The sequence below is a fragment of the Talpa occidentalis genome, unplaced genomic scaffold (assembly GCF_014898055.3).
Source record: "Talpa occidentalis isolate TD23 unplaced genomic scaffold, MPIMG_talOcc4v2.1 talOcc4.15, whole genome shotgun sequence".
NCBI lineage: Eukaryota > Metazoa > Chordata > Mammalia > Eulipotyphla > Talpidae > Talpa > Talpa occidentalis.
Window position 1 is genome coordinate 29,576,710 of NW_023601543.1, and position 25,186 is coordinate 29,601,895.

At 43.8% G+C, this 25,186-nt stretch overlaps 1 pseudogene; it reads right to left on the reverse strand.

The window, feature by feature from the left end:
• Window positions 1-402: 402 nt before the first annotated feature.
• LOC119245560 (uncharacterized) lies at window positions 403-25,039 on the reverse strand (annotated as a pseudogene).
• Window positions 25,040-25,186: the final 147 nt, after the last annotated feature.

Consider the following 25,186-nt stretch of genomic DNA (forward strand, 5'->3'; position numbering starts at 1 on the left):
ACTTTGATCAAGTTCATTCCAAATAATGCTTATGTTGCTAATTTTACCAGGTTGTAGAATCATAAGTGGTTCCTAAAAGACTCCACCATTTCCTAGGTGAAGGTCTTCTAATTGCAGGGGATTTAAATTCAAGAAAACCACTAAAGAAGGGACATACTATGATATTCTGGCAGTGTGCAGGCTACGTGCCTGTCATTACTGCCAAGGACATGGGGTGGACTTGGCTTTGTTTGTCATCTCCATGATCTCCAACAGTGGTAAAGTGAAACTGGACCTCCCCCATGTCAGAAAAGGATGCCCAAAATTCTCATCCCTGTCCCGCTTCTGAAAGAAATAGCAAACTACCAGGGGCTATTATTAAGAACCATGCTCCTGTGAATTCTATGGAAATGAAAGCCTGTTTCAGTTCATGCCAAGTCTTTTCATGATCCGCCAGTGATCCTTAATCATCACAGCTGTTCGGTTAACAAACGGGTAATTTTTAGAAATGGCAGCCCGGTTTCCTTCCCCATATTTCTTCCCTCGAGCCTTGCCCCACTCAATTTCTTCTACAGCCCACTTCTGCTTTTTTTATTACTCTGGTTGCACTGTCTTCATCTGTACACCCTGAACTTGAAACACTTTGTCCTTTTTCACCGAAGACTCCTTTTCTTCAACCCTATTAGAGCAGTTCCACTTGCCTTTGGGTACATTGGGATTCTTCTCCCCAGGGAAGGGATTGTTGAGAAAGGTAAGGCTGTCCTCAAAAACCAACCTACTTAGTGTTGTGCATTTTCTTGTGCATTGTCTTAAGCTGCAGCTCTGCGGAGACACCCTCATCTTCAGTAGAGACTGAATTTTCATCTTCATCTTTTATGGGTCTCTTATTTTTGAGGATGATAATGGGGATACTTGATGAGGAAGTACCCGATCTCCTTGGTCCAGTTTGAGAACGCAGCCTCAGAATCTTGTCCACTTGACAATCTTAAAAGCTGCTTTCAGAGTCTTTAATTCCAGGGGTGGTTAGAGTATTCCGCAGCTGCCGTGCAGGTTCCCTAAGTGACTTTTCCACAGACTCTGGTGACTCTGAAGAAGCACAGTATCTTCATCTGAAAGATGTCACAGGACAATTTCTGTAGGACAGGATGTGCCCAAATTTTTTTTTTTTTTTTTTTTTTACTAATAATGTTCAGGAGATCATTTCTCAGCTTCTGAGTTGTAGGGCTTTTGGGCATGTTTTCCTAAAGTTTGGAAATCTTGTCAAAGTCTTTGTTTTGAATGCAAATAATGACAGCAGCCTTCTTGATCAAGTTTCTACTGGATCCCATCACTGTCCCTGCCAGTGTAAATTCTGTCTCAGTCATCTCCAGCACGTTAATAGCTGATTTCAGTGACATGAGCTCAGCTTCCATATCAAAGGAGCATTTTACCTTTTCCTTTCTTCTTTTTTTTTTTAAAGATTTACTTTTATTTACTTATGCACACAAGAACTGGGGTGTAGGCCAGAGGTGTGGAATGTGAGAGGATTCACCAGAGGCACAGTGGGGAGCAGAACAGGCAGACCTACTGAAATACACAGCTGAGGGGAACAGCGGGAGAGACAGGAGAGGTCTGCCATGTCAAATGTAGGTTCTATCCCCTGGCCGGGGATTGAAATCAGGCTGAAGTGGTGATAGTGCTGAGTCTTAACCCCTAGGCCACAGGGAGGCCCCTTTCCCTTTCTTCAATGGGCAACAGATGGTACAATAACCCAAGCAGTAGGGGGTACAACATGCTCCTCACCCAAGGGCCTGACAAACAAAGCCTGCATGATGGATGTCCCGGATCTTCCTGCCTCTTACAATCTCCTGCCTCCCTACAGCCCCCACCCCCTCCCTTGGCCCGGCTCCTGCAGCACTTCTTCAGGGCACCCTGATCAAGCAGCCCAGCCACTGAGGGACGCCCTCCCCCTGTGGCTTACTGCCAGCTGCTGCGTGACCACGATTCTCTCCTCCTGCCTTCAGTCTGATCACCGTGCCCCTCCTCGCCCTCCTGATAAACAAGTTTGAAGGGACTGTCACTTCTTTCTAGTTGAGCAATATGCCAATTATGGTCACCACAGCCATTTGCAGTAGACTACACAAAGATGCTTATCCTCTTTGTTCTGATGAGAAAATATAATGGGCCCAGAGTGGCGGGGAGATTGCTTCATTTGAATTATGAAGTAACTTGCCTGGTATCAGGCAATGAATAGGAAACAGAATCACTGGATGCACAGGTCGGGCTGTCTACTCTGTTATTTTGCAAAAGGACCAACTCTTTATTCCAGATCTATCAGGGTTATGATGCCCCTCATTCTCCTATTTTTCTATCTATCATTTCCCTTTGCCTTCAAAGTCAGTTATGAGTGAGTTGACAGTAAAGTCTACTTAACCAAAGGAAACACCCATCAAGAGATGAGTTGACATTTGCCCTTTCCATAGCAAAATCACGCTAGGAACAAAATGGTGAAAGACATCCAGGTTGAGGAAATGTCTGTGGGTTGGAACATGATCCAGGCAAGGGTTTATCAGAGGCTTTTCATGAAATATAAAGTTCTTGAGAGATGGTGTTCCCCTAGAGCTGCTAAAATTGTTGCAGAAATTCCATCTATAATGAGAGAAAAAGCCTAAGAGGAAAGCAGAAGTGAAAAATGGAAGGAGAGGAAAAAGTGAGCTAATAATACAATTTAACTCACTGGATACCTTGAATTCCCAATTACATAATCACTGATTCTTTCAGCTTAAGTCAATTGAGAGGTGTTTTATCACAGGTAATTAAAAATCACTGACCATTAAGCATATTGCTAAAAACTGAAAATTTTGAATTGGAAGTCAAAACCCAAAAAATATTGCTAATTGCAGTGTTTAAAGTTTGCAGACCGAGTTCTAGTGTCAGTCCTACGAGTTTTGCAAGTCTCCTCTTCTCTGGGTCTAAATTGCCCACCAATATAAGTCAGCAATTTTATCAAACGATCTCTAAGGGCACTTCTAGCTCTAACATTCAAAATAACAATAATCATGGCTCTTTCTGAAATTTTTTTAAAATTTATTTGTTTAAACATCCTCTATTTTTTTTTCACAATATAGGATTTCTCCCCTCAGGTGCTGTCACCACAGTTTTCCCACCACCAAAATGCCCACAATCTTCGACCACACTCCACGCACCCCTCCACCACTGATCTTTACTCTTCTCCACTCCCCTCTTCCTCCTCCTCCCTTCCTGATTGCCTCAGATCTAACTTCTCCTTTCAAGGGTCAGTCTTGCAATTTGTCTTTGTCTGATCCTTTGTTTGGCTTCTTTAGATTCTACATGTAAGTCAAACCATCCAGTATTTGTCTTTCTCCTTCTGATTGATTTCACTTAGCATCGTCCCTTCCAGCTCCATCGATGTTACTGCAAATGGTAGGTGTTTATCTTTTTTGATCACTGAGCAGTATTCCATTGCAAAATTCTTAACTTCTGGAATGGTAAAAAACATCGAGTTGGGAGTAAGAGAAATGGACTCTGGCCTCATCTTGCCTCTGTTAAGCCAGGGGAACTCAGTCAAAAAATTTCTCCTCTTTGGGTCCCACTTCACCTCCCAAGTCCCAGAAATTACACTTAGCCACTCTGAGGATTTGCTATAGCTCTAGCATATTAGGCTACTTGTGTTTCTGAGACTTTGTCCCTAAATCAGGTCAGGGACATTTCTACATATCCTGTTTCTCTGGATGTTTGTGCATTTTTCTATTTTCACAATATGTAAAATATGTTCTCAGTGAGTCTTTCAACCTTGAAAACTTTGTACTTCTTCTAGGGAAAGGCCGATTTAGCCCCACTCTGACTTGCCCAGGGAAGGTTAAGATGTTTTGATTTTTAACTTGGTCATGACTCAGTCTTTTGAAATAATTTGATCAAAAAATTCTCTTCTATTCCACTACCTCGTCCACTTGGAGAGAAAAGGAAGGGGGAGAGAGAGGATGGGTGGCATAGATGGAAACAGCTTTCTGCACTAGTTGGGGTATTCTGATGATAAATGTTAGAGATGAAGAGCCACTTCTACCCTAATCCCCCTATTTTAAGAAGCTTATGGCTTCAAGGAATGCAAATGAGTACACATTTTAGACGTCAAACAGCTGATTTCTTGGACAATAGACTTTTGTTAAACAGACCATTATCTACTCCAGTGAATCACATCATGATAATGTGATGGTTTTGTGGCATGGAATGTATGTTTCTCAGAGTTCTAAGCAATGGGTTACATGTGTTTATTTAGAAAAGAAAAAAAAATCATTGATTTGATTTTGAAATCTATAAGGAAAATGAGCTTGAAATTATTCAAGCATCTATAAGTTGTTTCTTCTCTCTTCTTCATACAATTAGTCATTTATTCTGGCTTGACCCTCTCCATCTTTCCTACCTTATTTTAGATCTCATAACTTCCTTACAAATAGTGAGCTATTTCATGTATACAGAAGATAAAATAGCATATATGGAGGGCACGCCATAATAACATAAAAAACGGTATAGCCATCACCAAGCTTGAAAGCTACATGGTTAATGCCTTTGAAGCCCACCTGAACCCTTCCTGATTCATCCTCTCATTCCTTTTCAGTAGTAACTGATATTCTCAATTTTCTTAATAATTCACTTATTTTCTTTCTTTATTCCTTTAAATAATGTTACTTTTGTCCATTTTTAAACTTTATCTAATTGCAATTATACTATATATATTGCTTGATTGTTTCTTTCCTCCCTCTCATCTTGATGTATGTATAATTTATCTGTGTTTATATGTGTCACTGTATTCATCTTCACTAATTTATAGTTATTCATTATATGAGACTCCAACATTGTATCTATTTTCCTGTTGATAGACATGTGGGTTTGATTTCAGTTTTATGCTTTAACAAATTATGGTGTTATGAACCCTTTTCATGCATTGCCCTTGATATTCATGTACAAAAGTTTATCTAGGCCAGTGAGTCTCTCAATTGAGGGAAAAATTACTCCATCCCCTAGAGACATTTGGTAGTGTCTAGAAACAAAGTCATGCGACTGGGGGTGTGTTATTGGTTGAGGATGTTGTGAGTAGAGGCTGAGAATGTTGACAAACATCTTACAGGACTGCTGTAAGGACTGCTCTCCATAACCAAGACTGCTCTCCATAACCAAGAATTATCTGTCCCCATATGTCAACAGGACTGGGATTAAGAAGTCCAGAACAAGAGATATGTTTAGACATGAAATTTCTGGACATTAGGGTATTCTCAAGTTCTACTTTGCTAGGTAATGCCAATTCTCTTCCAAAGTCTCTGTGCTAGTAGTTTATATTTCCAAAACAGAGGATGACATTTCAGCTTATTCCACACTCTCACCAATTCTTGGTATAATTACTTTCATCACTTCTTTTCTGACCTTTGCATCATCTCTTAACTTTCTCCTACCTCCACTTTCCCCACAGATCCATTCTCCATATCTTTGCTAAGTTAGCCTTCATAAAACCCAACTCTGATCATACCAAATTCTTGTAAGGAAAAAATTTGATGATGATTCTAAGCATACACAATGAATCTAGCATTCAAGATCCACACAGAAATTGTCCACTAGCTCTGGTACATCTAGTAATACCAACCTATTAGGTTATACCCAAATAAGCCCCGCCCTTTCTCTGTTCTTTGTGCCATCTTTGTTTTTGTTGAAGAGTTACCCTTTCATGTAGTTATTTGCTCATTCATTTATGTGTCTGTTCATTCAGTCATCAATAATTACTTTATTGAGCAATTAATATGTGCCAGGCATCATTCTAAACGCTGGAGATGTAACAGTAAACAGGACATCCAAAATAGCTCTCTGATTGCTCCTCTTTTAGCTTCCCTCACTACCAAATCCTCTGAGTTTATAAGCACTTTGCCCCCATAGTTGATCCCATGAAACTCCAGTTTCTGGGTGCTGAAGTTTTCCAACTTCTAACTCTGTCTTTCATTCATCAGTCTTGCACTTCCAAGCAGTCCTGTGCTGTGGATATCCAAAGAGGCGGAAGGAGACAAGGACCCCAGGGTAGAAGAGAAATGGGCTGTTTCCTGTCTGTCCTGCCAGGGTTGGCCTTGACTGCCTAGTGTCTAGGTGGGCTTCCCCTTGAGTCTTTGGTATTCTAATTCCTTCCTGTTGCTATCTTGCTCTACTTATCCTTTATGGTCATCAGGAAGGCTTGGAGAAGGCTATGGGGAGGCAGCAGAAAAGGAATAATAAATTCCATATACCATGGTCTTTTTAAAAAAAAAATTTAAAAGATTTATTTATTTGTGCATACAAGAGCTGGGGTACAAGCCAGAGCAGCGGGGGGTGAGAGGAGTCACCAGAGACAGAGTGGGGAACAGAACAGACAGATTGACTAAAATACACTGCTGGGGGGAGCAGCAGGTGAGACAGGAGAGGTCTGCTGCGCCATGTGGGTCATCTGCCTGGCCAGGGATTGAACTCGTGCTGCAGTGGCTGCCAATAGCCTCATAGTGCTGCATCTTAGTCCCTTGCACCGCCAGGGAGGCCCCCATGGTCTTTTTTTTTAGACCCAATGGGGCTACCCAGAGGGACACAAGGTTCTAACTAGGGATCCTGATGACAATCTGGGTCTGAAACAGAAAGTAGAAGGAAGGAAAAGGCTTCCCATTTCTCTTTATCCTTAAAATGCTACTTTGCTTCTCACAAGAAAAGGAACTGTTGCCTTTAACTCCCTGGTTTGGGGAAAAGAGTGAACAAAAGACATTTTGGAAGTAGGTCTCAGAAAGGTTGCCAAGTTCTGCCCTATTCTTCCCTTATTCTATATCTGGGTCCATGTACAATGGGAGTAATGAGATAAGGTGAATGTATTTCTTTAAAACCTCTTTTTCTGGAGTTGATGTTTCTGGGTCCTTTGGGTAAATACCTAGGAGTGGAATTGCTGGATGGATCATATGGAAGCTCTATGTTTAGTAGGTCCAGAAATCTCCACAGAGCTCTCCATAGTGGTTGGACCAGTTTGCACTCCCACCAGCAGTGCAGGAGAGTTCCTTTTTCTCCACACCCTCGCCAACATTTGTTGTTGCTAGCTTTTTTAATATGTGCCATTCTCACTGGTGTAAGATGGTATCTATGGTAGTTTTGATTTGCATTTCCCTGATTACAAGTGATGTTGAACATTTTTTCATATGCCTGTTGGCCATTTGCATTTCCTCTTCAGAGAAGTTTCTCTTTAGCTCTTCTACCCAAATGCCCAAAAATAGATGACTGGATCAAGAAGATGTGGTACATATATACCATGGAATATTACTCAGCATTCAAAAAAGATAAACACATGCAATTTGCAGCAACATGGATGGCGCTGGAAGGGATCATGCTCAGCTAAATAAGCCAGAAAGAAAAAGAAAAATACCGGATGGTCTCACTCATAGCAGGAATCTAGAAAACTTAAATAAGGGACCAGAAAAAAGAATAACTATAAGAAAGAAAATATTAAAATCAACAAACAACTATGATCAAGAGACATTCTATGGGGGGTGGGGGGCGGGGAAAGGAGGGCTTGGGGTCAAAATAAGGGAGTTGTAATTGTATGGGGAATATAAAAATAAAATTTAAATAAAAAAATAAAACCTCTTTTTCTGGCACTTTAAATTTAGAGACTGTCCTGCAAGTCTCCTTGCAGGTGCACTAGAGTTAACAGATTTGTCTTTCAGTGAAATTGGGCATTGGGACACTTCAGCATGAGGCTGAGGAAAGTCAGTGACATTGATGGCACTTTGTCCTGAAGTTTTTTGAAGATTTATTTATTTATGCATATAAGAGCTGGGGTGTAGGCCAGAGATGCTGGAGCATGAGAGGATTCACCAGAGACAGAGTGGGGAGCAGAACAGGCAGATCTACTGAAATACACTGCTGAGCAGAGCAGCAGGCAAGATGGGAGAGGTCTTGTGGGTCACCTCCCTGGCTGGGGATTGAACTTGTGCTGTGGTGGCTGCGGATAGCTTCATAGTGCTGTATCTTAACCCCTTGTGCCACCAGGGAGGTCCCTGTCATGAGTTATTTAGTGTTGTTCTCTAAATTGACTTGCTTGGGTACTAAACTGGACAAGTCTCCTTAAGGATTGGTCATCATCAATCCCAACAGTCATATTTCCAAGTATTATTTTCATGCTGAATTAAAATTTGTTTCTTTGTCTCTGAAGATTCATTGATAATTCAAGGACTCATTTTGGGGTGGTCTTGTGCCAAGCTATAGCTAGATCACTGGGTAACATTTGCAGCATTCTAGTTTATTTGAGGTATCATAAGAGGTGTTTATACTCATTTAGCTTTGTCTTGTGCTAAAGAAATTACCTAAGGCCTGGAAAATAGTTTTATTGCTATCATCAGGATCATGCTGAAGTCTAAGAGAGGTGAGAAAGTAGTTTATTTCTTCACTTAACCTATACAAATTTATTGAAAAAAATACCTACTATATACCTGTTCCTAACCTTGTACCTGGGGATGCAAAGTAAAAGACATGGTCTCCGAATTCAGTGTTGCTCAATATCTAGCAAAAAGTCTAATGGCTAGCTCGAAGTTTATTGACTGATAGTGCAATGACCAAATTTAATGGGGTATGTGCCATTTTGGTACAAAGTAAACACTCAGTGGTATCAGGTAATCTGAGTTTTGAAAGATGAGGAGTTTGCAAAATAATGATATGAAAGAGAGGTTCCTGGGCAGAAGATATGGCAGGTTCAGAGAAAGTCATAGAGGCACGAAAGAATATTTGGGGGCACTGCCAATGTTTCAGTGTGACTTCAGTAAAGGGCTTTATAAGATAGAACGGTAAGAGGTGAGAGTAAAGGAGCAGGCAGGGACCTCAGTTTCCAGAAACAGTAGTTTATACTTCATCCTTAATGCTACTACCAGTCACCAAAGGGCTCTACTTTGAGAAGTCATTTGTGTTTTAGAAATGTCATTCTAGAAGCAGTATTGAAGAAAGGATTAGAGAAAGACAGTAATGGAGTGCCAACTATAGCAATGATTTGAATGAGAGAAGGTGATGGTCTAAACTAAAATAGAAGCAGAAAGCACATTGAGAAGTGAGAGAATGGAAAATCAATAGTGACTGCACATGCGCTGTGGCAGGGTGTGGGTATATAGGAGGTATTGAAAATGTAGGAGAATAAGTGGGTGGACTGGCAACTTGCTAAGCCTGTGTGTGAGAAGAAAGAAGAAGGTAAAGTACCCCCACACCTAATCAGTGGTGAGGGGAGGGAAAGAACAGGGAGAGAACAGATGGAATGAAAATAGAGATCAAAGAATAGGAGGTCTCGGTGAGATAAAAGATCATGTGTACATGAGTAGGAAGGGAGTGCAGCATGAGTAGGAAGTTGTGGTTCGTGACTGGGATATTTTAACTTAATTTTTTCCCCAAATTATGTTTATTGAGGTAAAATAGGTTTACATCTTTGCATATTTTCTGAGGGTTAAAGGTTCAAATGTATATTTTCACACTCTACCCACCATCAGGGCCCCAACAATCTTCCACCATGTTCCACTGGGTCCCTTCCCTCCCCTTCTCTCACCCCATCACTCTGCCCTTCTGGATGTCTTGGTTTTACAGTCAGATATTAAGAGTTTATTATTGATTTTATTTTGACTGACCCTTTGTTATGTTTTATAATCTACACATAAAAGAGATCACCCATTATCTGTCTTTCTCTTTCTGACTCATTTTGCTTAGCATTATCCTCTCCAAGTTCTGTCCATGTTGTGGCAAATGGCAAGTGTTCATCTAATCCACTCCTCTGTCATTGGGCATTTGGGCTATTTCTGTAACTTGGCTATTGTAAATAGGGCTGCAGTGAGCGTAGGAGCGCATATACCCCTTTGAATTAGTGTTTTTGTATACTTTGGGTACATACCTACCTAGGAGTGGAATTACTTGGTATACAGTAGATCCATTTTTAGTATTTTGAGAAACCTTCATGCTGTTTTCCATAGGGGCTTGGCCAGTTTACATTACTACCACAAGTAGATGAGGGTCCCTTTTCCCCCATGCCCTCCCCAATAATTTGTTTCTGTTTTTTTTTGACATGGGTCATTCTTCGGGGTGTGAGGTCATATCTCATCATGGTTTTGTTTTGCATTTCCCAGATGATAAGTCAGGATGAACATTATGTCATGTGCATCTCTTAATATGTTCACATTTAATGGAACACAAGATCGGCCACTCTGACTTCATTTCCATAGCTGACTCCCACATCGGATCTACAAAGCCACAACAAAGCTTCTCTGGACCTAACAGCTTTTGAAATAGGTTGATGCACTTGAATATGTGTGCACTCTGTTCCAAATGCCCTTTGTGCAACTTTGGCTGTATCTTATTAACAAGCTTAGCCTTGGTGACTTTGTGTACTGAGGCATGTTGACCCTTTATGCTTCAACTCAACTCAATATATTCCATGAGGAGAAATGAAATCTAGGGCAAGTAATTCACTATAATTTGAATTTTTAAAGAGCAGTTCTTTAGTAAACAATGTCACGACCATGGAAATTGTTACAAGAGCAGCAGTGGGTTCCTGTCATCCTGTTGTATGGGAAATAATGCTGTTCAAAGAAATGAGGTTTTAGTTCACCTTTGGTTTCTAAGTTAGCGCACTCTACAAATTCAAGGGATTATATGGATGTATATATGCCCTCAACCTGAAGAACAAACTAGAAGATGGCTCATTTTTTTTTACAATCCCATAATATCCAAGAACAAACCAATGGTTTAAGTTAATCAAACACACAAACTGAGAAATATATCAAATAAACAGTTCACATAACCTTTCCTCTTCTGTTTGACTTTTCTAGAAAAGAGAAAAGTGAACCAGAGAAGCAAATGTAGCTTTTTGCTTATTAAGAACACCTAGGCAACATTCTGTGGAATTGATCAATTGAAGCTTGATTTTTTATTCCCACTCAGATCTTTACAATGTCAATTAGTACCTAAAATGACTTCCCTAATTTTTTTTTTTTTGGATATCAGATGTTAAAATAACTTTTCAGTATAATCCGCACAAGCTCCAATTGTATTCATTTGTAAAATGGGGGTAAGAATTCAGGATATAAATCATAGTGTACAAAAAGAGTTTGTGTTTAAAATGAGAAAGAATGTGGAAAGAATTCAGCTATCGATATGAGAAGTGAAATTTACAGACTTCAAGGGAAATAAGACATATACATAGAGTACTCTGGTAAGAGATATGATATGATCAGGGCACAAAGAGTTTCACAACACACACACTGTTAGATCCCTTAAGGTGATTTTTGAGAGTTGTGTGTATGGTCTTGGCTTAAAAAAAAAGACGAGGGCCTCCCCTGGTGGTGCAGCGGTTGAGCCCTGGGCTGCGAAGCTGCCCACAGCCTCTGCAGCCCCGGTTCGATCCCCGGCGGCCGGCAAGGGTCCCACCTGGCGCGCCCACTGCTCCCCTCAGCAGTGTACTTCGTCAGTCTGTCTGTTCTGCTCCCCGCTCTGGCTCTGGTGAATTCTCTCACCCTCTAGCGCTTCTGACTGTATCCAGTGCTTGTATGAATAAATAAATCTTAAAAAAAAAAAAGATGAGATTTTGAGAGATGAAGGAAAATAATATCTGCTTGAGAATCACTCAGAGAAAGGTCAGTATCTCCTTTAGGCAGGAGCTGAGTGTGCATAACAGGAAGCACAGGGAAGTGTGATAAAGGTAGATTGGACTCAGGTAATAAATGGCTTCGACACAAGAAGGAATAAAGAGGGTTGAATGCCAGAGCTGAAAAAGCAATTAGAAGGCTATGGCAAAATTCTAGGTCAGAGATGAAGGCTTGAACTGGAGTCAGGGCCAGTGGATGAAAAGGGCACAAACTGAAAAAGATACTGTAAGCCGCACATAAAAGCCTAAATAATCAAGAACCTCTTTCTCACTGTACTAACATTTAAAGTCTTCTGCCCAGATATGAGTAAATGATGATAAAAACATAAAACAGTAAATGAGAGATAAGTATGTGAATGCTACAGTTGACTGAAATAAGGAGTAAGTGAACACGCGATCACTTCAGGGGCTTATTTGATTATCAAAGGACATATTCCTTCCAGTAATCAGTAGTGTGCAGGCACGATGCCAGATGGTCGTAGCAGATAGCACAGCTGGCAGTGTGCTTTCAAATCTGAGATAGTATTCTGCCTCCCTCCCACACATATAACTCCTGAGATGCCATTTATCCTTACCCCTAAGCCAGTGGCTTCAAAAAAGACTCCAGCTGGGCATGAAGTCTCCCGTAGTAGTAAAGTGGCCTCACTAATGACTTTTGTGTCTGCATTTCCATTGTTTTGGAGATTCTTAGAATTATACAACTGAAGATTAGAAAGGACTGTTTCTTTGCTGTATGATATTCCATGTATAGATATATCACATCCGGTACCCATTCAACTAGTTCAACTGGATAAACCATTAGAATCTTCTATATAAAATTTCCACCAAAAATAAAATAAAATTCCCTCCAATAGTTATATAGCCTGTTCTTGAATATCACCAATAATGAGGACCTCATTGCATTTTGGGCTTGTCCTGAATATTATTTCTCTAACAATTATTGTGCCACTATCTTACTCTTTTGTGTAACTACTCTTGGTGTCTTTATTAGCTTGATCCCATTTAATCACTACAACATTTAACTTTACAGATGAGGAAACTGAGGATCAGAAAAAATGACTTGTCCAGTGTCACAAGTTGGTGAGGGGCTGAAGAGGGATTTAAGCTCTTAAATTTAATGATTCTGATGCTCCCTGTGTTACCTCAATAAAGAATATAATTAAGAAAAAGAAACCGGTGAATATTTTTAAGTGGTTATTCAGGAATGAAGCAAATATTGATAGAGGGAAAGGGAAAAAACTGAAAGAAGAGAGTCACAGGACTCAGCCCATCAGGGCAGAAATCTTTAGATAATTATTAAGAAATGGAATGAATAAAACTAACATTGATGGGGTTAAAACAAAGGTTTTAATATAGGATGTCCAAAGGTTGGGTGAGCCAAAGTGTTCCCCAGCCGATTTCCCATCATTAAAGTGCCCCCAAACAAGTGCAGTCTATTTATCCCAGTTTGGAATAAAAAACGAAAGCCTGAAGGCCGAGCTGACAATGAGAAACCTGACCAACAACTGCTTGGGACAGGGGTTAAACAGAGCAAGCAAGTTAAAGATTGACACAAGGGTAAGGGTCCCTTGGTTTGAACCCTCACTGGGGACACAAATCCCTTTTGACAAGAGTGGGTGAAATGGTCAGGGAGTTTAGAAGTTTGTAAGACTCCTTGATAATAGGAGCCCCGGACACTGTAGTACCAAAATTCATCAGCGAAGCCCTGACATGGGCTACAATCAGAATGAAAAAAGATAAAAGTGTAAGAGTTGATAAGATCATGAACATTGGAATGTTTAAACAGGCTTTAGGTAAAGAAGTTGTGTCTCTTTTACCCAGATGTTTTATGAAAATGGATACTATGTCATGCTGGAAAGCACGTCCCCTACCTAATTTTGTAAATTCAAAACCTGTGGTTGAAGTCCTAAAGGAGGTTATAGTTAGGAATGTGAGGGTTGATGGAATTAAGGTAAAAGTTTGTAGGAGGACTGCTGTGTTTGAACTGACTTTATGAGAAGTGGTTGTGCTCTTTTGCCTGATTGTTTTATGGGGGTGGGCACAGTATCTGACTGGGGAATGTTTGCCCTATCTAGTATTGTAACTGCAGGCATGTGAATCTGCCATTCCAGCATGTTATTTGGGCTTAGGAAATGGAAACCACCATTGTCACCCCCATACAGGGTGGGATAGAAGCTGGAGTGCCACTGGGAAAAAACTGTCGATGATATATGGCTAACAGGCTGTGACCGACATAACTCCAGTGGTGACCATTCACCACTTGTACGGAACCCCTGATTTTCACCTCCTGGGAACAGGAGCAGGGACAGGGTAATTAGAGACACCAGCAGCAGTCCCACTGAAGGGCAGAGTCCTAGGGTCTGCTAGGACCTGTGTAGAAGTGGATATCCAGTCATTAGTGCACTAAAACCTCCTCTTTGGTTATTTTCTGTTTTCTCTGCTTATCCTTATCTGCTAACTGAACTTCTGAAGAAGTCGGGTTAGTAAAAGTCAGCCTGCTTGGCTTAGTTCAGGGAAACAAAGAAATAAAAAAGGTTTATTCTGCAAGTAGACCTTGAGAGCTGAGGCCTCCTGGTGTCTTGAAGTGGTACTGTTCAGTCCATTCAAATGGGAGATTTAAAAACCTGACCTGGGGCCTCCCCAGTGGTGCAGCGGTTGAGCGCTGGGTTGCGAAGCCTCTGCGGTGCCGCAGGCTGGATCCCCGGCTGCTCCCCAGCCACCGCAGGAGGCTCCCCGCTCTGGCTCTGGTGAATTCTCTCACCCTCCTCTCTCACCCTCCTCTCTCACCCTCCTCTCTCACCCTCCCGCGCTTCTGACTGTACCCAGTGCATGTATAAACAAACAAACAAATAAATAAATAAATAAAAATTCATGCCTCTTTTAAAAAAAAAAAAAAAAAAACCTGACCTGTTAGGGTTGCTCCATTAACAAATGAGCTTTATTATCACATCCATGTTTCAGACAGGAAAACTGAGATTCAAAGGCTGTCATAAGGTCTTTAGATTTGTAGTCTAATGCCCTTTTTAGAATTAGGGAATGGAGCATTTTCCTGCTCCTGCCCCTCTATGGTAAAGGAGGGAGTTAAGGAAGCTGCTATGGATGTTAAAAAGGTAAGTTTTTGAAGGCTTTTGGGAGAGAGCTGTGACCCATGCAAATTATGAATGTCCAGGAAAAGTGAAGAAAAGCCTTGCAAAATCAGAAAAAATATCAGCAACTCTTCCCGTTGTGACACTTGATCGAAATTGTTGCCCACATATTGCCTACCACACACGAAGGCAGATTAATGTCTTGGCTATTGAACAGTGTTCTGGTTGACTTGTGGTTAGGCAGTCGGGAAGATTTTCCTGCCCTTTCAGTATCTTCTCTTGGAGCAAAGTTTTCTGTGGGAGCTTGGGGGTCCTTATGTTGGTTTCTTAAACAGTATGAATGTATGAAGGATTTTGAGTAAATACATTTGTTTTCAGCTTAGATTGTTACCAGGAAACTTCAGAGGTTCAGGGGATTAGAGTTTCTGATACAATTTACCACATGGAGCAAGTTTCCTCTGTCACATTCCTGACAAGCAACCATTTATTCTTTGTATGAGCAGGTCTAGTAGCAATTAAAGAGTTCATTTCTTAGAAAGACAGCCCATTGCATTTTTAGGTCTATTACAAACATAAACCCCTGAAGCACATACTTACAGGACAATGGTCTTCCACGTGTGACAAAGACAATTGGGGGAACAGCTCTGAGGAGTCAAATTTGCTCGGATACATAAATTTGTTAACAAGTGTATGTTATTAATTAGGAATGAAATAGATACCATGTTTATAAAATCCAGAATCTAGAGCTTTATCTACTTGTTTGAATCGGTTCTGCTTCTAAGGTTAAGATATCATTGCCTCTGACTTCTGTTTCTCTGTGCTTTCACGATCATGTGTGTAGAAGTGGATTTCTTTTTATTTATGCTACTTAGGATTCATTGGCCTTCTAGACTCAATGGATTTTTGCCTTTTATCTGTCTTGGAAAATATTTGGCCATCATCCTCTTTCCCATTTATTTCTCATCTTTCTGGAGCTTAAATTTTTCTTAGACCTATCCTTCTGGAGCTTAAATTAAATGTAGCTTAAACCTTCTCTCTATATACATTGTGTCTTTTATCAGCTATTTTTTTTATTCTTATAATTTGTTTCTTGAGGCAGAATTCTGAGTGATTTCTCTCATCTAACAGTTGTGTTTAGCCTTCTGTTAGGCACATCCATTAAACTCTTCATCATTACATTTTTTTATCTCTAGATATCCAATTTGATTATTTTTCAAATTGACTGTCATTTTTTTATGATTTTTTGTGCCCTGCAGATATTTTTAAGTTTATCTTCTATTTTCTTGAAGTATAGTAGATCATAGTGATTGTTATCTCTTAAAATTCTGATATCTGAAGTCTTAGTGAATTGTTTTCATTGTCTATTATTCTTCTGCCTGTCACTTATAATGCATTTTTCCCTTGTATACCAACTTATCTTTGACTATATGTTGACATATTGAAAAATTATGTCAGATTGATTTCAGGCCTAGGAACCTTCCCACAGAGAGTATTTTCACTTGCTTTTGACAAGTGCCTGAGGTTACTACCTGTCCAAGACCACACGCTCAGGGCTGGCAGGTACTTGGATCACCTAGGTTCCAAGTCCATGCAAGGGCCTGTTATTTCTGGCTTATTATCCCAAATAGGTAACCATTTAGTTTCAGTTTAAAGTGGCTGAGGGGCTAATCAAATCTACTCACTTGGGACTTGAGCTTCAACTTTTGTCCCCTTTGCATGAGGTCACCAGAATCCTGGCCCACCTTCACAACAGCTTCTGTATTCAGCAAATGCCCTCAGGCAGAAGTGACCTTGTATGTTGAATTTCCCTCTCTGTGTTCTTTTCTTGCAGATTTTAGCCTCCTCATTTCTTATCTCTTAAGATAATTTCTTTTCACATTTCATTGTTTTTTTAAAAAAAAGTCTTCATTGCGACAGTTAATCCAAATTACTTAGCCTGCCATTGCCAGAAGCAGAGGTATACGCCCTGCTAACCGCTCTCCTTGTTCCCAGTTTCTTCCAGTTCCTTCTTCAGGAATTAATGCAATGTTTCTTCTTGATGGTGTCAAGAAGATGGTGTCATGCACAAATCCTTCGAAATCCTGCTATTGAATGTAAAATGGAGGACTTTGGATTACCAGATCTAAAATTTTCTTGCTTCAATTATCCACTAGGCACAGAAAGTGTGGCCCTCTACTAGGTGAGATGCGACCTGTTCTTTTGCCTCTTACCTCTTGTCTTAGCTCCCACTTATTCTTCAGCCAAACTGGAATACTCATTATCATGTTGCAGAGCTGGCTTAGAACACAGATGGGCTAACTCCTAGGTCAGTATTCTTTCCTCTACACCATGACCCCAATTTCAGGGTTAAGTCCGTTCAGTCTGGGAATTAATGGATATGCTAATCAATTAACTAGACAACATCTTCAACAAGTAGCAATTATATTCACCTTTTCACATTTCTTGTTTCTTGGGGGGTTATTTGTTGTGTGAATAGGGGGTGTAAGGTCTGGAAGTGAATTCATTATTGCTATCAAGTTTTTGTCAATCTCCATAGTCACAGGGACACCTAAGAAAATAACTTCAGGCTTGTTTTCCATGATAAATAAGGGACTGGTTTTGGAAGTTGATTCCATGGTGCTAGGAACAACCCACTTCCAAAGAAATCTACTCCCACCTGCTGGCAGTTGCTTGAAATACCAGTCAAAGGCAACTTGCATTGAAAAAAGCAGCGGGAGAAGTGGGTCAACCTGGCGATAGGGTTCTAGTTTTGGCCTCTGCCAGCCACTATGTAACCTTGGGCCAATTAATCTTCTTTCTCTAGGCTTCCATTTCCCCACATAAACAATTCTGGTGCTTGGAGAAAATGACCTGAAATGGCCTTTCTGTTTTTGACTAGCAAGAATTCTCTACAATCCTAAATGACTGGAGACAAGGGGTGTAGGATTAAGAGCAGTAGGGGTAAACCAGACTTGATGGGGCCCTGGGGTGCTGAAGGATCCCGGAGGGTCTTGACTTCTGCTCAGGAAAGAATTCTTGCCGGAGTGTAGGGTAAGGAAAAATGTCAGGCTTTTCTGCCCTCCTGCCATCAGGATAGATGATGGATCCTTGCGGTCCTGAACGCATGCCTGATGGTGGGCACCTGGAATAGGGTGTGAGCATAGGTAGATGGGATTCACCTGGGCTGAGACTGGGCTTTTAAGGGCGGCATCACGGTGGACGCCAGCAGAAGCCCAGAACGAACAGAAGCCGAGAGAGAAGGAGAGAAGGCCGGAGAGCCCAGATAGAGTGAAGACTTGCTGGGGGGCTGGGAGGCCTGCCAGCTTGCAAAAAGCCATTGAGGACTCTGACTTCTCCTTTACCCGGTCTGCATGGGATCAAAGAAAACCTGCTCAGTGGTCCTTCCTGCCTTTACAGGGAGTCAGAATAAATGAGTTAGAAATGAAGCTTTACTTTAAGTAAAAAGGGAAGGTTTGTTAAGAAAAGGAAAAGGGGCATTTTCATAGGCGCAAAAGGGCAGTTCTTAAAGGGCAAGAAGCTGCCTCTTGTTTGAACGGGGCAGGATTTTGAGAAGAGACACCTGCATAGACATGGGGCAGGGAGTCTTGGAACAGGATTTTTTTTTTTTAGAAAAAAAATTTATTTACTTCTACAAGCACTGGGGTACAGGCCAGAGGCGTGGGAGGGTGAGCGAATTCTCCAGAGATAGAGCAGGAAGCAGAACAGGCAGAAGGACCAAAATGCACTGCTGAGGGGAGCAGCGTTTGAGACAGAAGAGGTTTGCAGCGCCATGCTGGAATCTCCCTGGCTGGACAGGAATCAAACCCGCATTGAAGAGGCTGCGACAGCCTCACAGCGCTGCGCTCAACCCACTGCGCCACCAGGTTGGACCTGGAACTGGATCTTGCTTTACGAGACCAAAGGGTGTTCTTTATAGTGTTCTTAAGTGGGATTGCTCATTGTTTTGGTGGAATTTCTCACTTTAGACTTAAGTTGGTTTGCTAAAAAGATTAACTTCATCTACCCCACCTCCAGTTCCTGACCTTTCCGTAGCCAACTTAATGACTGTTAATCACCCCTACCTGCACTTAGGCTAGTCCCTTAGGCAAGCAGTATAGGGGTAGGAGTCAAGGTGTTGGTTTTTCCCAACAGGGTGTTCTATTAGGGATATACCAGAATCAATTTTCTAGGTTTCCAGACATGCAGTTGGAGCCAGTTAATGGTTGATCATGAGGAGGGGGAGTAGAGAAAGCAATTTAGTAAATTTTAACAGTTAATTCTAAAGAGGGTTAATTCTAAAGAGTTTAATTCTGCTTATTCCTATATTTTGCGGTCTAAGCTTCCATCAGACTGACATATTCTTGTATGTGATTGTAGCTGCAAGAAGGGCACAGAGCAGGTTTTCTATGATTCTATGGAGACGGGGTAAAGGAGTAGAGGAGTCCTGGAGACCTCGGTGGGTTTTTGCAGGCTTTTATTGGGATTTACCGGGTACATGGCAGGTAGGGGTTCTGGGGGGCCGGGAGGCTGGCAGGCCTCCCAGCCCCCAGCAACTCTTCACTCTATCTGGGCTTTCTGGCCTTCTCTCATGCTTCTGCTTCTCTGCTTCTGCTGGCATCCCCATGACGCCACCCTTAAAAACCCAGTCTTAGCTCAGGTGAATCCCATCTAAATATGCCAACACCCTATTCCAGGTGCCCGCCATCAGGCATGCATTCAGGACCACAGGTTTCGGTTATCTATCCTAATGGCGGGAGGGCAAAAAAGCCTGATACTTTTTTTTTTTGGTGGGACCCTCGCCAGCGGCCGGGGAAGGAACCGGCACTGCAGAGGCTATGGACAGCCCCGCAGCCCAGCGCTCAACCGCTGTGCCACCAGGGGAGGCCCAAAGCCTGATACTTTTACCTTACACTACAGTGACTGTTAATGATATATGGATCCCCATCCCATCCTTTTTTTCCTGGCTATGTGGGAAGTGTTTGCTACAATGGAAGTGTTATGGGGCAACCCCGATATAAAAACGGGTTGCCTGGCTGTGGGTCCTCCCCCGCGCGCTTGGTGGGAGAGCACCTGCACCCCTATGTTTATAGCAGCACTGTTTACAATAGCTAAGCTTTGGAAACAACCCAAATGCCCAAAAATAGATGACCGGATCAAGAAGATGTGCATATACACCATGGAATATTACTCAGCATTCAAAAAAGGTAAACACATGCAATTTGCAGCAACATGGATGGCGCTGGAAGGGATCATGCTCAGCGAAATAAGCCAGAAAGAAAAAGAAAAATACCGGATGGTCTCACTCATAGCAGGAATCTAGAAAACTTAAATAAGGGACCAGGAAAATTAATAACTATAAGAAAGTGAAAATCAAAATCAACAAAAAACTATGAACCAGAGACACCCTATGGGGGGTGGGGGGTGGGGAGGGGAGGGATTGGGGTCAAAATAAGGGGGTTGCAATTGTATGGGGAATATAAAAATAAAATAAATGAAATTAAAAAAAGGGACTTATTAATACTCCACTACAGGCACACACAAAAAGGTTAATAAAAGGTTTATTTACAAGGGAAAGGGAATTAAGGAAATGTACAACTCAGGGAGAAAATAGGGAAATAAAGTCTTTAATGCGTCCTACCCAATCCGTTGACCTGGAAACCCAAAGGCACTCTCAGAGCTGGCCCAACGCTGCGAGCTGGCAGAGAGCCAAAATGGGGGATCCCCTCCAAAGTCCAAGTGTCTGGCTTTTATATCAAACCTGGCTGCTTAACCCCACCCTCAGGTCCCAGCCACCTTCCCTTTGGTGGTGATGGGATTTGGAGTTCCCAGTGTCTTTTGGCTTTGGTCTGGAGTGGGGGGTGGAGTCCACAAAGTCTGTATGGAATTAGCTTTAGGACATCCTTTTCCCCCTTACAGAAGGACAAAAGGGGGCCTGGGAGAGGAAAATGGAATGAGGGGGTGCTGCTGGTTAAAAAAAGGCAGGAACTGGGCCTCCCTGGGGTTATGTCTCAGCGTTATCAAGCTAGTGCCAGCTGCTGTGTCTGAGTTCCATCCCAGGCTAGGGGTCTAACACACATGGCGCAGCAGACCTCTCCTGTCTCACCCACTGCTCCCCTCAGCAGTGTATTTCAGTAGATCCGCGTGTTCTGCTCCCCACTCTGTCTCTGGTGAATCCTCTCACCCTGCACCTCTGAACTACACCTCAGTTTTTATAAAAAAAGATTTATTTATTTATGCATACAAGAGCTGGGGTATAGGCCAGAGGTTCAGGAGGGGTGAGAGGATTCACCAGAGACAGAGTGGGGAACAGAACAGGCAGACTGACTGAAATACTCTGCTGAGGGGAGCAGAGGGTGAGACGGGAGAGGTCTGCTGCGCCATATGGGTTGCTCCTTGGCCAGCTGTGGATTGAACTCGTGCTGCAGGTAACTTCACAGTGCTGTGCTTACCCCTTTGTACCACCAGGGAGGCCCAAAACCTTAGTTCTTGTATGCATAAATAAATCTTTTTTTTAAAAAGGCAGGAACTTGAGACCCAATATTTAAAAGTGTAACTCTTAAATGGTTAAAAAAAAAAAGTAGGGGGGGGGCACGGCAATTTGATGTTAAGTGGAGTTAAATCTTTGGCTGTTCAAAACAGTCACTCCCAGGAGGTCCATGCAACAGAAGATTTGCAATCTAAGGGCACAACATTTGAGCAAATACTGAAGGAAAGGAGAAATGTTTGAATGTATGTTTTGATTAACCAAGAGTGAACTTGTAATCATTTTGATTTCAACACTTTTAAATGGCATGCCTTAGGAGGTCCAGCGCTGGTGAACATGACTGAGTTGTATTTGTTGATTATCTGTCTGGTTTATGTGCTCTGAAAAGACCTAGTTCTGAATTTGCTACATCATGGACTTCAGGTGGGAATGACAGAGGGTAATGAGTGGAGGCATTTCCTCATTCTCTGACATCCTATCACTTAGGGCAAGGTTAGGAGGAGCGGAAAGTAAAGGAGCCAGCTAGTAAGATGCCAGGGTTTTGTACATGATGGGATTGCGTAAGCATTAGCCTGGCCTGCTCTCCAGGAACTAATTCCTTTGAAGATCTCATACACGGACTTTTGCCATCTTTTTCCCTTCTATGGTGTCAGCCAGAACCCTCCTGTGGGGTCAGTAAATGTTTATCAGGCTTTTCTGCCCTCCCACCATTAGGACTGATGATAGATCTGTGGTCCTGAATGCATGCTTGATGGTGGACACCTGGAGTAGGAGGTGGGCATGTGTAAGTGGGAACACCTGGGCTGAGAGACTGGCTTTATAAGGATGGCGTTAAGTGGATGACAGCAGAAGAGGGCAAGAGAATGAAAGAATAGCAGAGAATGGAACAGCAGAAGAGAGGGAACAAGGCCACTAGAGACCACCGGAAAGCCCAGAAAGAGTGAAGACTCACAGGGGCTGGGTGGCCTGCCAGCTTCCCAGCCCCCCTGCACCCCTGTCTGGCATATACCTGGTAAACTCAATAAAAAGCCTGCAAAATCGACTGAGGGCTCGAGGACTCCATCCTTCACTCGCCTGCGGGATCACAGAGCTTCTGCTCCTGTCCCATCCTGCCCCTACACCTCCCTTCAACTCTGCATCCCCATAGCAGTGAAGGGGGAAATGCTCCTGAAACCTAATTTCTGTTCCGATGAAGGCCCACTTCTGGTGTGGCTAGAGAGAAGTCATAAAACCCATTGATTGATCCCCATCCAGACGCGAGGCACTCAGGTTCATTGGCGTCTCCAGGGTCTGGGAATGCCTAGTAGTGGGCTACCTCCAGTTCCCCAAAGGTGTTCTTTCTGAACGCAGATGCCCTCAGGACAGTCAAAACACTGCAGCCCATTCGCCCCCTCAAAACAAACTCTTGGTTATTCTGTTCCAAAAGAGCACACATAGCATTTTTGCAGAGGGAAAGGGCAGCGCGGGCACCGCAAGCCGCGGACACCGGCCCCGCCCCCCAGCAACTCAGGCCTGCAGCAGCTGGGGAGCTGGAGCCCACTGAGCGTGCACTGCAGCGGCCTGAGAGCAGAGGGCGGGGTGGCGCGGAGTGCCACGCGGAGGGGGCGGGACCAGCCGCGCTCTGGGCTCCCAGCGCCTTCACAGCCGGAAGCGGCTTCAGACCGGGTGAGCTTCCAGGCGGCGGGGTTTGTCTTGGCGCGCCGCGTGGCGCGAAGTGGAGCTGAGGGGGCGCTCTGCTCTTCTCGCCGCTCTCCCGCCCCGGGCTCCTGACCGACCCCCGCCCGCCACTCCTCTTGCGCTCCAGGCTCCCCCGCCGCCCGGCCCCCATCCCCTGGCCTCCGATGCTCTCCTGGAGGCGGCTGTTTGCGGAAACTTCCCGCCAGCCGTCAGCTCCCTTTGGCTTCGCGGTACGCCCCTCATCCCTCCCGCCCTCTAGCCTCCTTTCCTTCCTCTCGGGCCTCTGGTCTCCCACGTTGTCGAGCCGTTCGGAACTGTGGGCGCTATGGCATCCCAGGCGTGCTTCGAGCCCCCGCGCTGCTGGACCTGACTCTCGGATGGCAACGACCCCAGTCCCTCCTCCAAATTTCCACTTTGACCCATAAGCTCTCCCCCAAGTTCCCGACGTCGGTCCGGACCTCTTATTGTAAGCGGATTTGCCAGGCTGCCGCCAGCGGAGCGAAGGTGCGCCCGAATGGGCGACCTCTCCGAAGGAGTAGGCGGGTGGGGGGCCTAGACCTGGGCTCTGAGGCCCTGCCCAGGCACCCTGCTTGCAGCCGCCCCTGGACAATTTGGTGGTGGGAATGGAAACGGCCAGAGGAGTTGGAACCCAGTGCTTTCAAAGTCCAAGTTTTTCTATGGCGCTTGGTCTGTGCCCAGAATGGAGGGGTGGGGTTGCAACCACCCCCGAGTCCATCCATCCTTACTTGGGCTGTTTTGCTAGCAAGCACAGGGCAGGTTCGCTGTGCTATGGATTTGGGCAGATGGATAAAGGGGAGTCCAGAAGCCCTAAGCCCTGAGATTTTTCAGGCTTTTGTGCTCTCTCAGGGAACCAGGCACTCCAGGCAGGGAGACTGGCATGCGAGGCAGCGAGGGACTGGGAGGGAGGAATCTTTTCACTTTCTCTGGGCTCACCTCTCCTGTGGGCATGCGGCTCATCCTCCTCATAGCCCTCAATGAGTGCTGCTGCCCTTATATCCCTGGCCTCTAGGCTCAGATGTGCACACTTGCACATGCGCGCACACCCATACTTAGGTGTCCACAATCATGCCCCACACCCACGTTCCCAAGCGTCTTCTGCATTAAGAAGATCCAGGCCCAGGTGATAGCCACAGAGCCTAGTGGAATAAAAAGCCTGATTAATTCATTTACTCTATAGGGTCTAAGGTCCCAGATGTTTCTCTTTGTGTATACTGGTGTGTGTGTTGGGGGGTGTGGGTATGGGGTGAGATGAATTACAAATATTTTGTGCTAAATTAATATCTGGTAAAGTTGGGAGGGCCTCAAATGAACCAATCTCAACCTCCTCTTCCCAAAGAGGGTCCCCTAGGTAAAGAACCCTCTTTAATAAAAGCACCAGCTGTATTTCTGCTCATTATCCCTGAGTAGAGATTTCACTTGCTGGTCAGCCTGTGGAATTATCAAACAAGCCAATCACATCCTCCCTCAGGAACCAGGGGTACCTCGCTGTCTTACTACTGCAAAACCTGCCGTCCACAGACCTTTCTCGTTCAATGTGTTTCAGAACGCAGCCCCCATGTGTCCTTCCTGCATGGGCATATAATGAGGTTACCTTGTGTAGGGACGGGAAGGACACAGTGAAGGTTTTCTGATCCAGCAGACTGGGTAAAGGAGGAGTCCTGGAGCCCTCAGTGGCTTTTGCAGGTTTTTTATTTAGATTTACCAGGCACATAGCAGGCAGGAGTGCTGGGGGGCCGGGAGGCTGGCAGTTCTCCCAGCCCCAGCAAATCTTCACTCTATCTGGGCGCTCTGGCGTTCTCTGGTGGTCTCTGCTCTGCTCTTCCATTTCTTCTGCTTCTCTCTCGGCTTCTCTGCTCCTCTGCTTCTTTCTCGGCTTCTACTGGCGTCCCCGTGATGCCACCCTTAAAAGCCCAGTCTTAGCCTAGGTGAATCCCATCTACCTATGCCCACACCCTACTCCAGGTGCCCGCCATCAGGCATGCATTTGGGACCACAGGGTTCTGTCATCTATCCTAATGGCGGGAGGGCGGAAAAGCCTGATACTTTTTACCTTACCCTATACCTTGTTTCCTGGTCTGTGAGTGTATGTGACTAGTAAATTGCTGTTGATCTTTACTGTCCAGTGTTGGGCGTTGTGTGCTCAGTCATCCCCATAGTGCTAGGGTGGGTCTTCCTCCCCAACAGGGGTGAAGAGGAGATAAGAAACAATTGTCGGGCCTCCCCGGTGGCGCAGCGGTTGAGCGCTGGGTTGTGAAGCTGCCCGCGACCTCTGCGACGCCAGTTCGATCCCCAGCTGCTCCC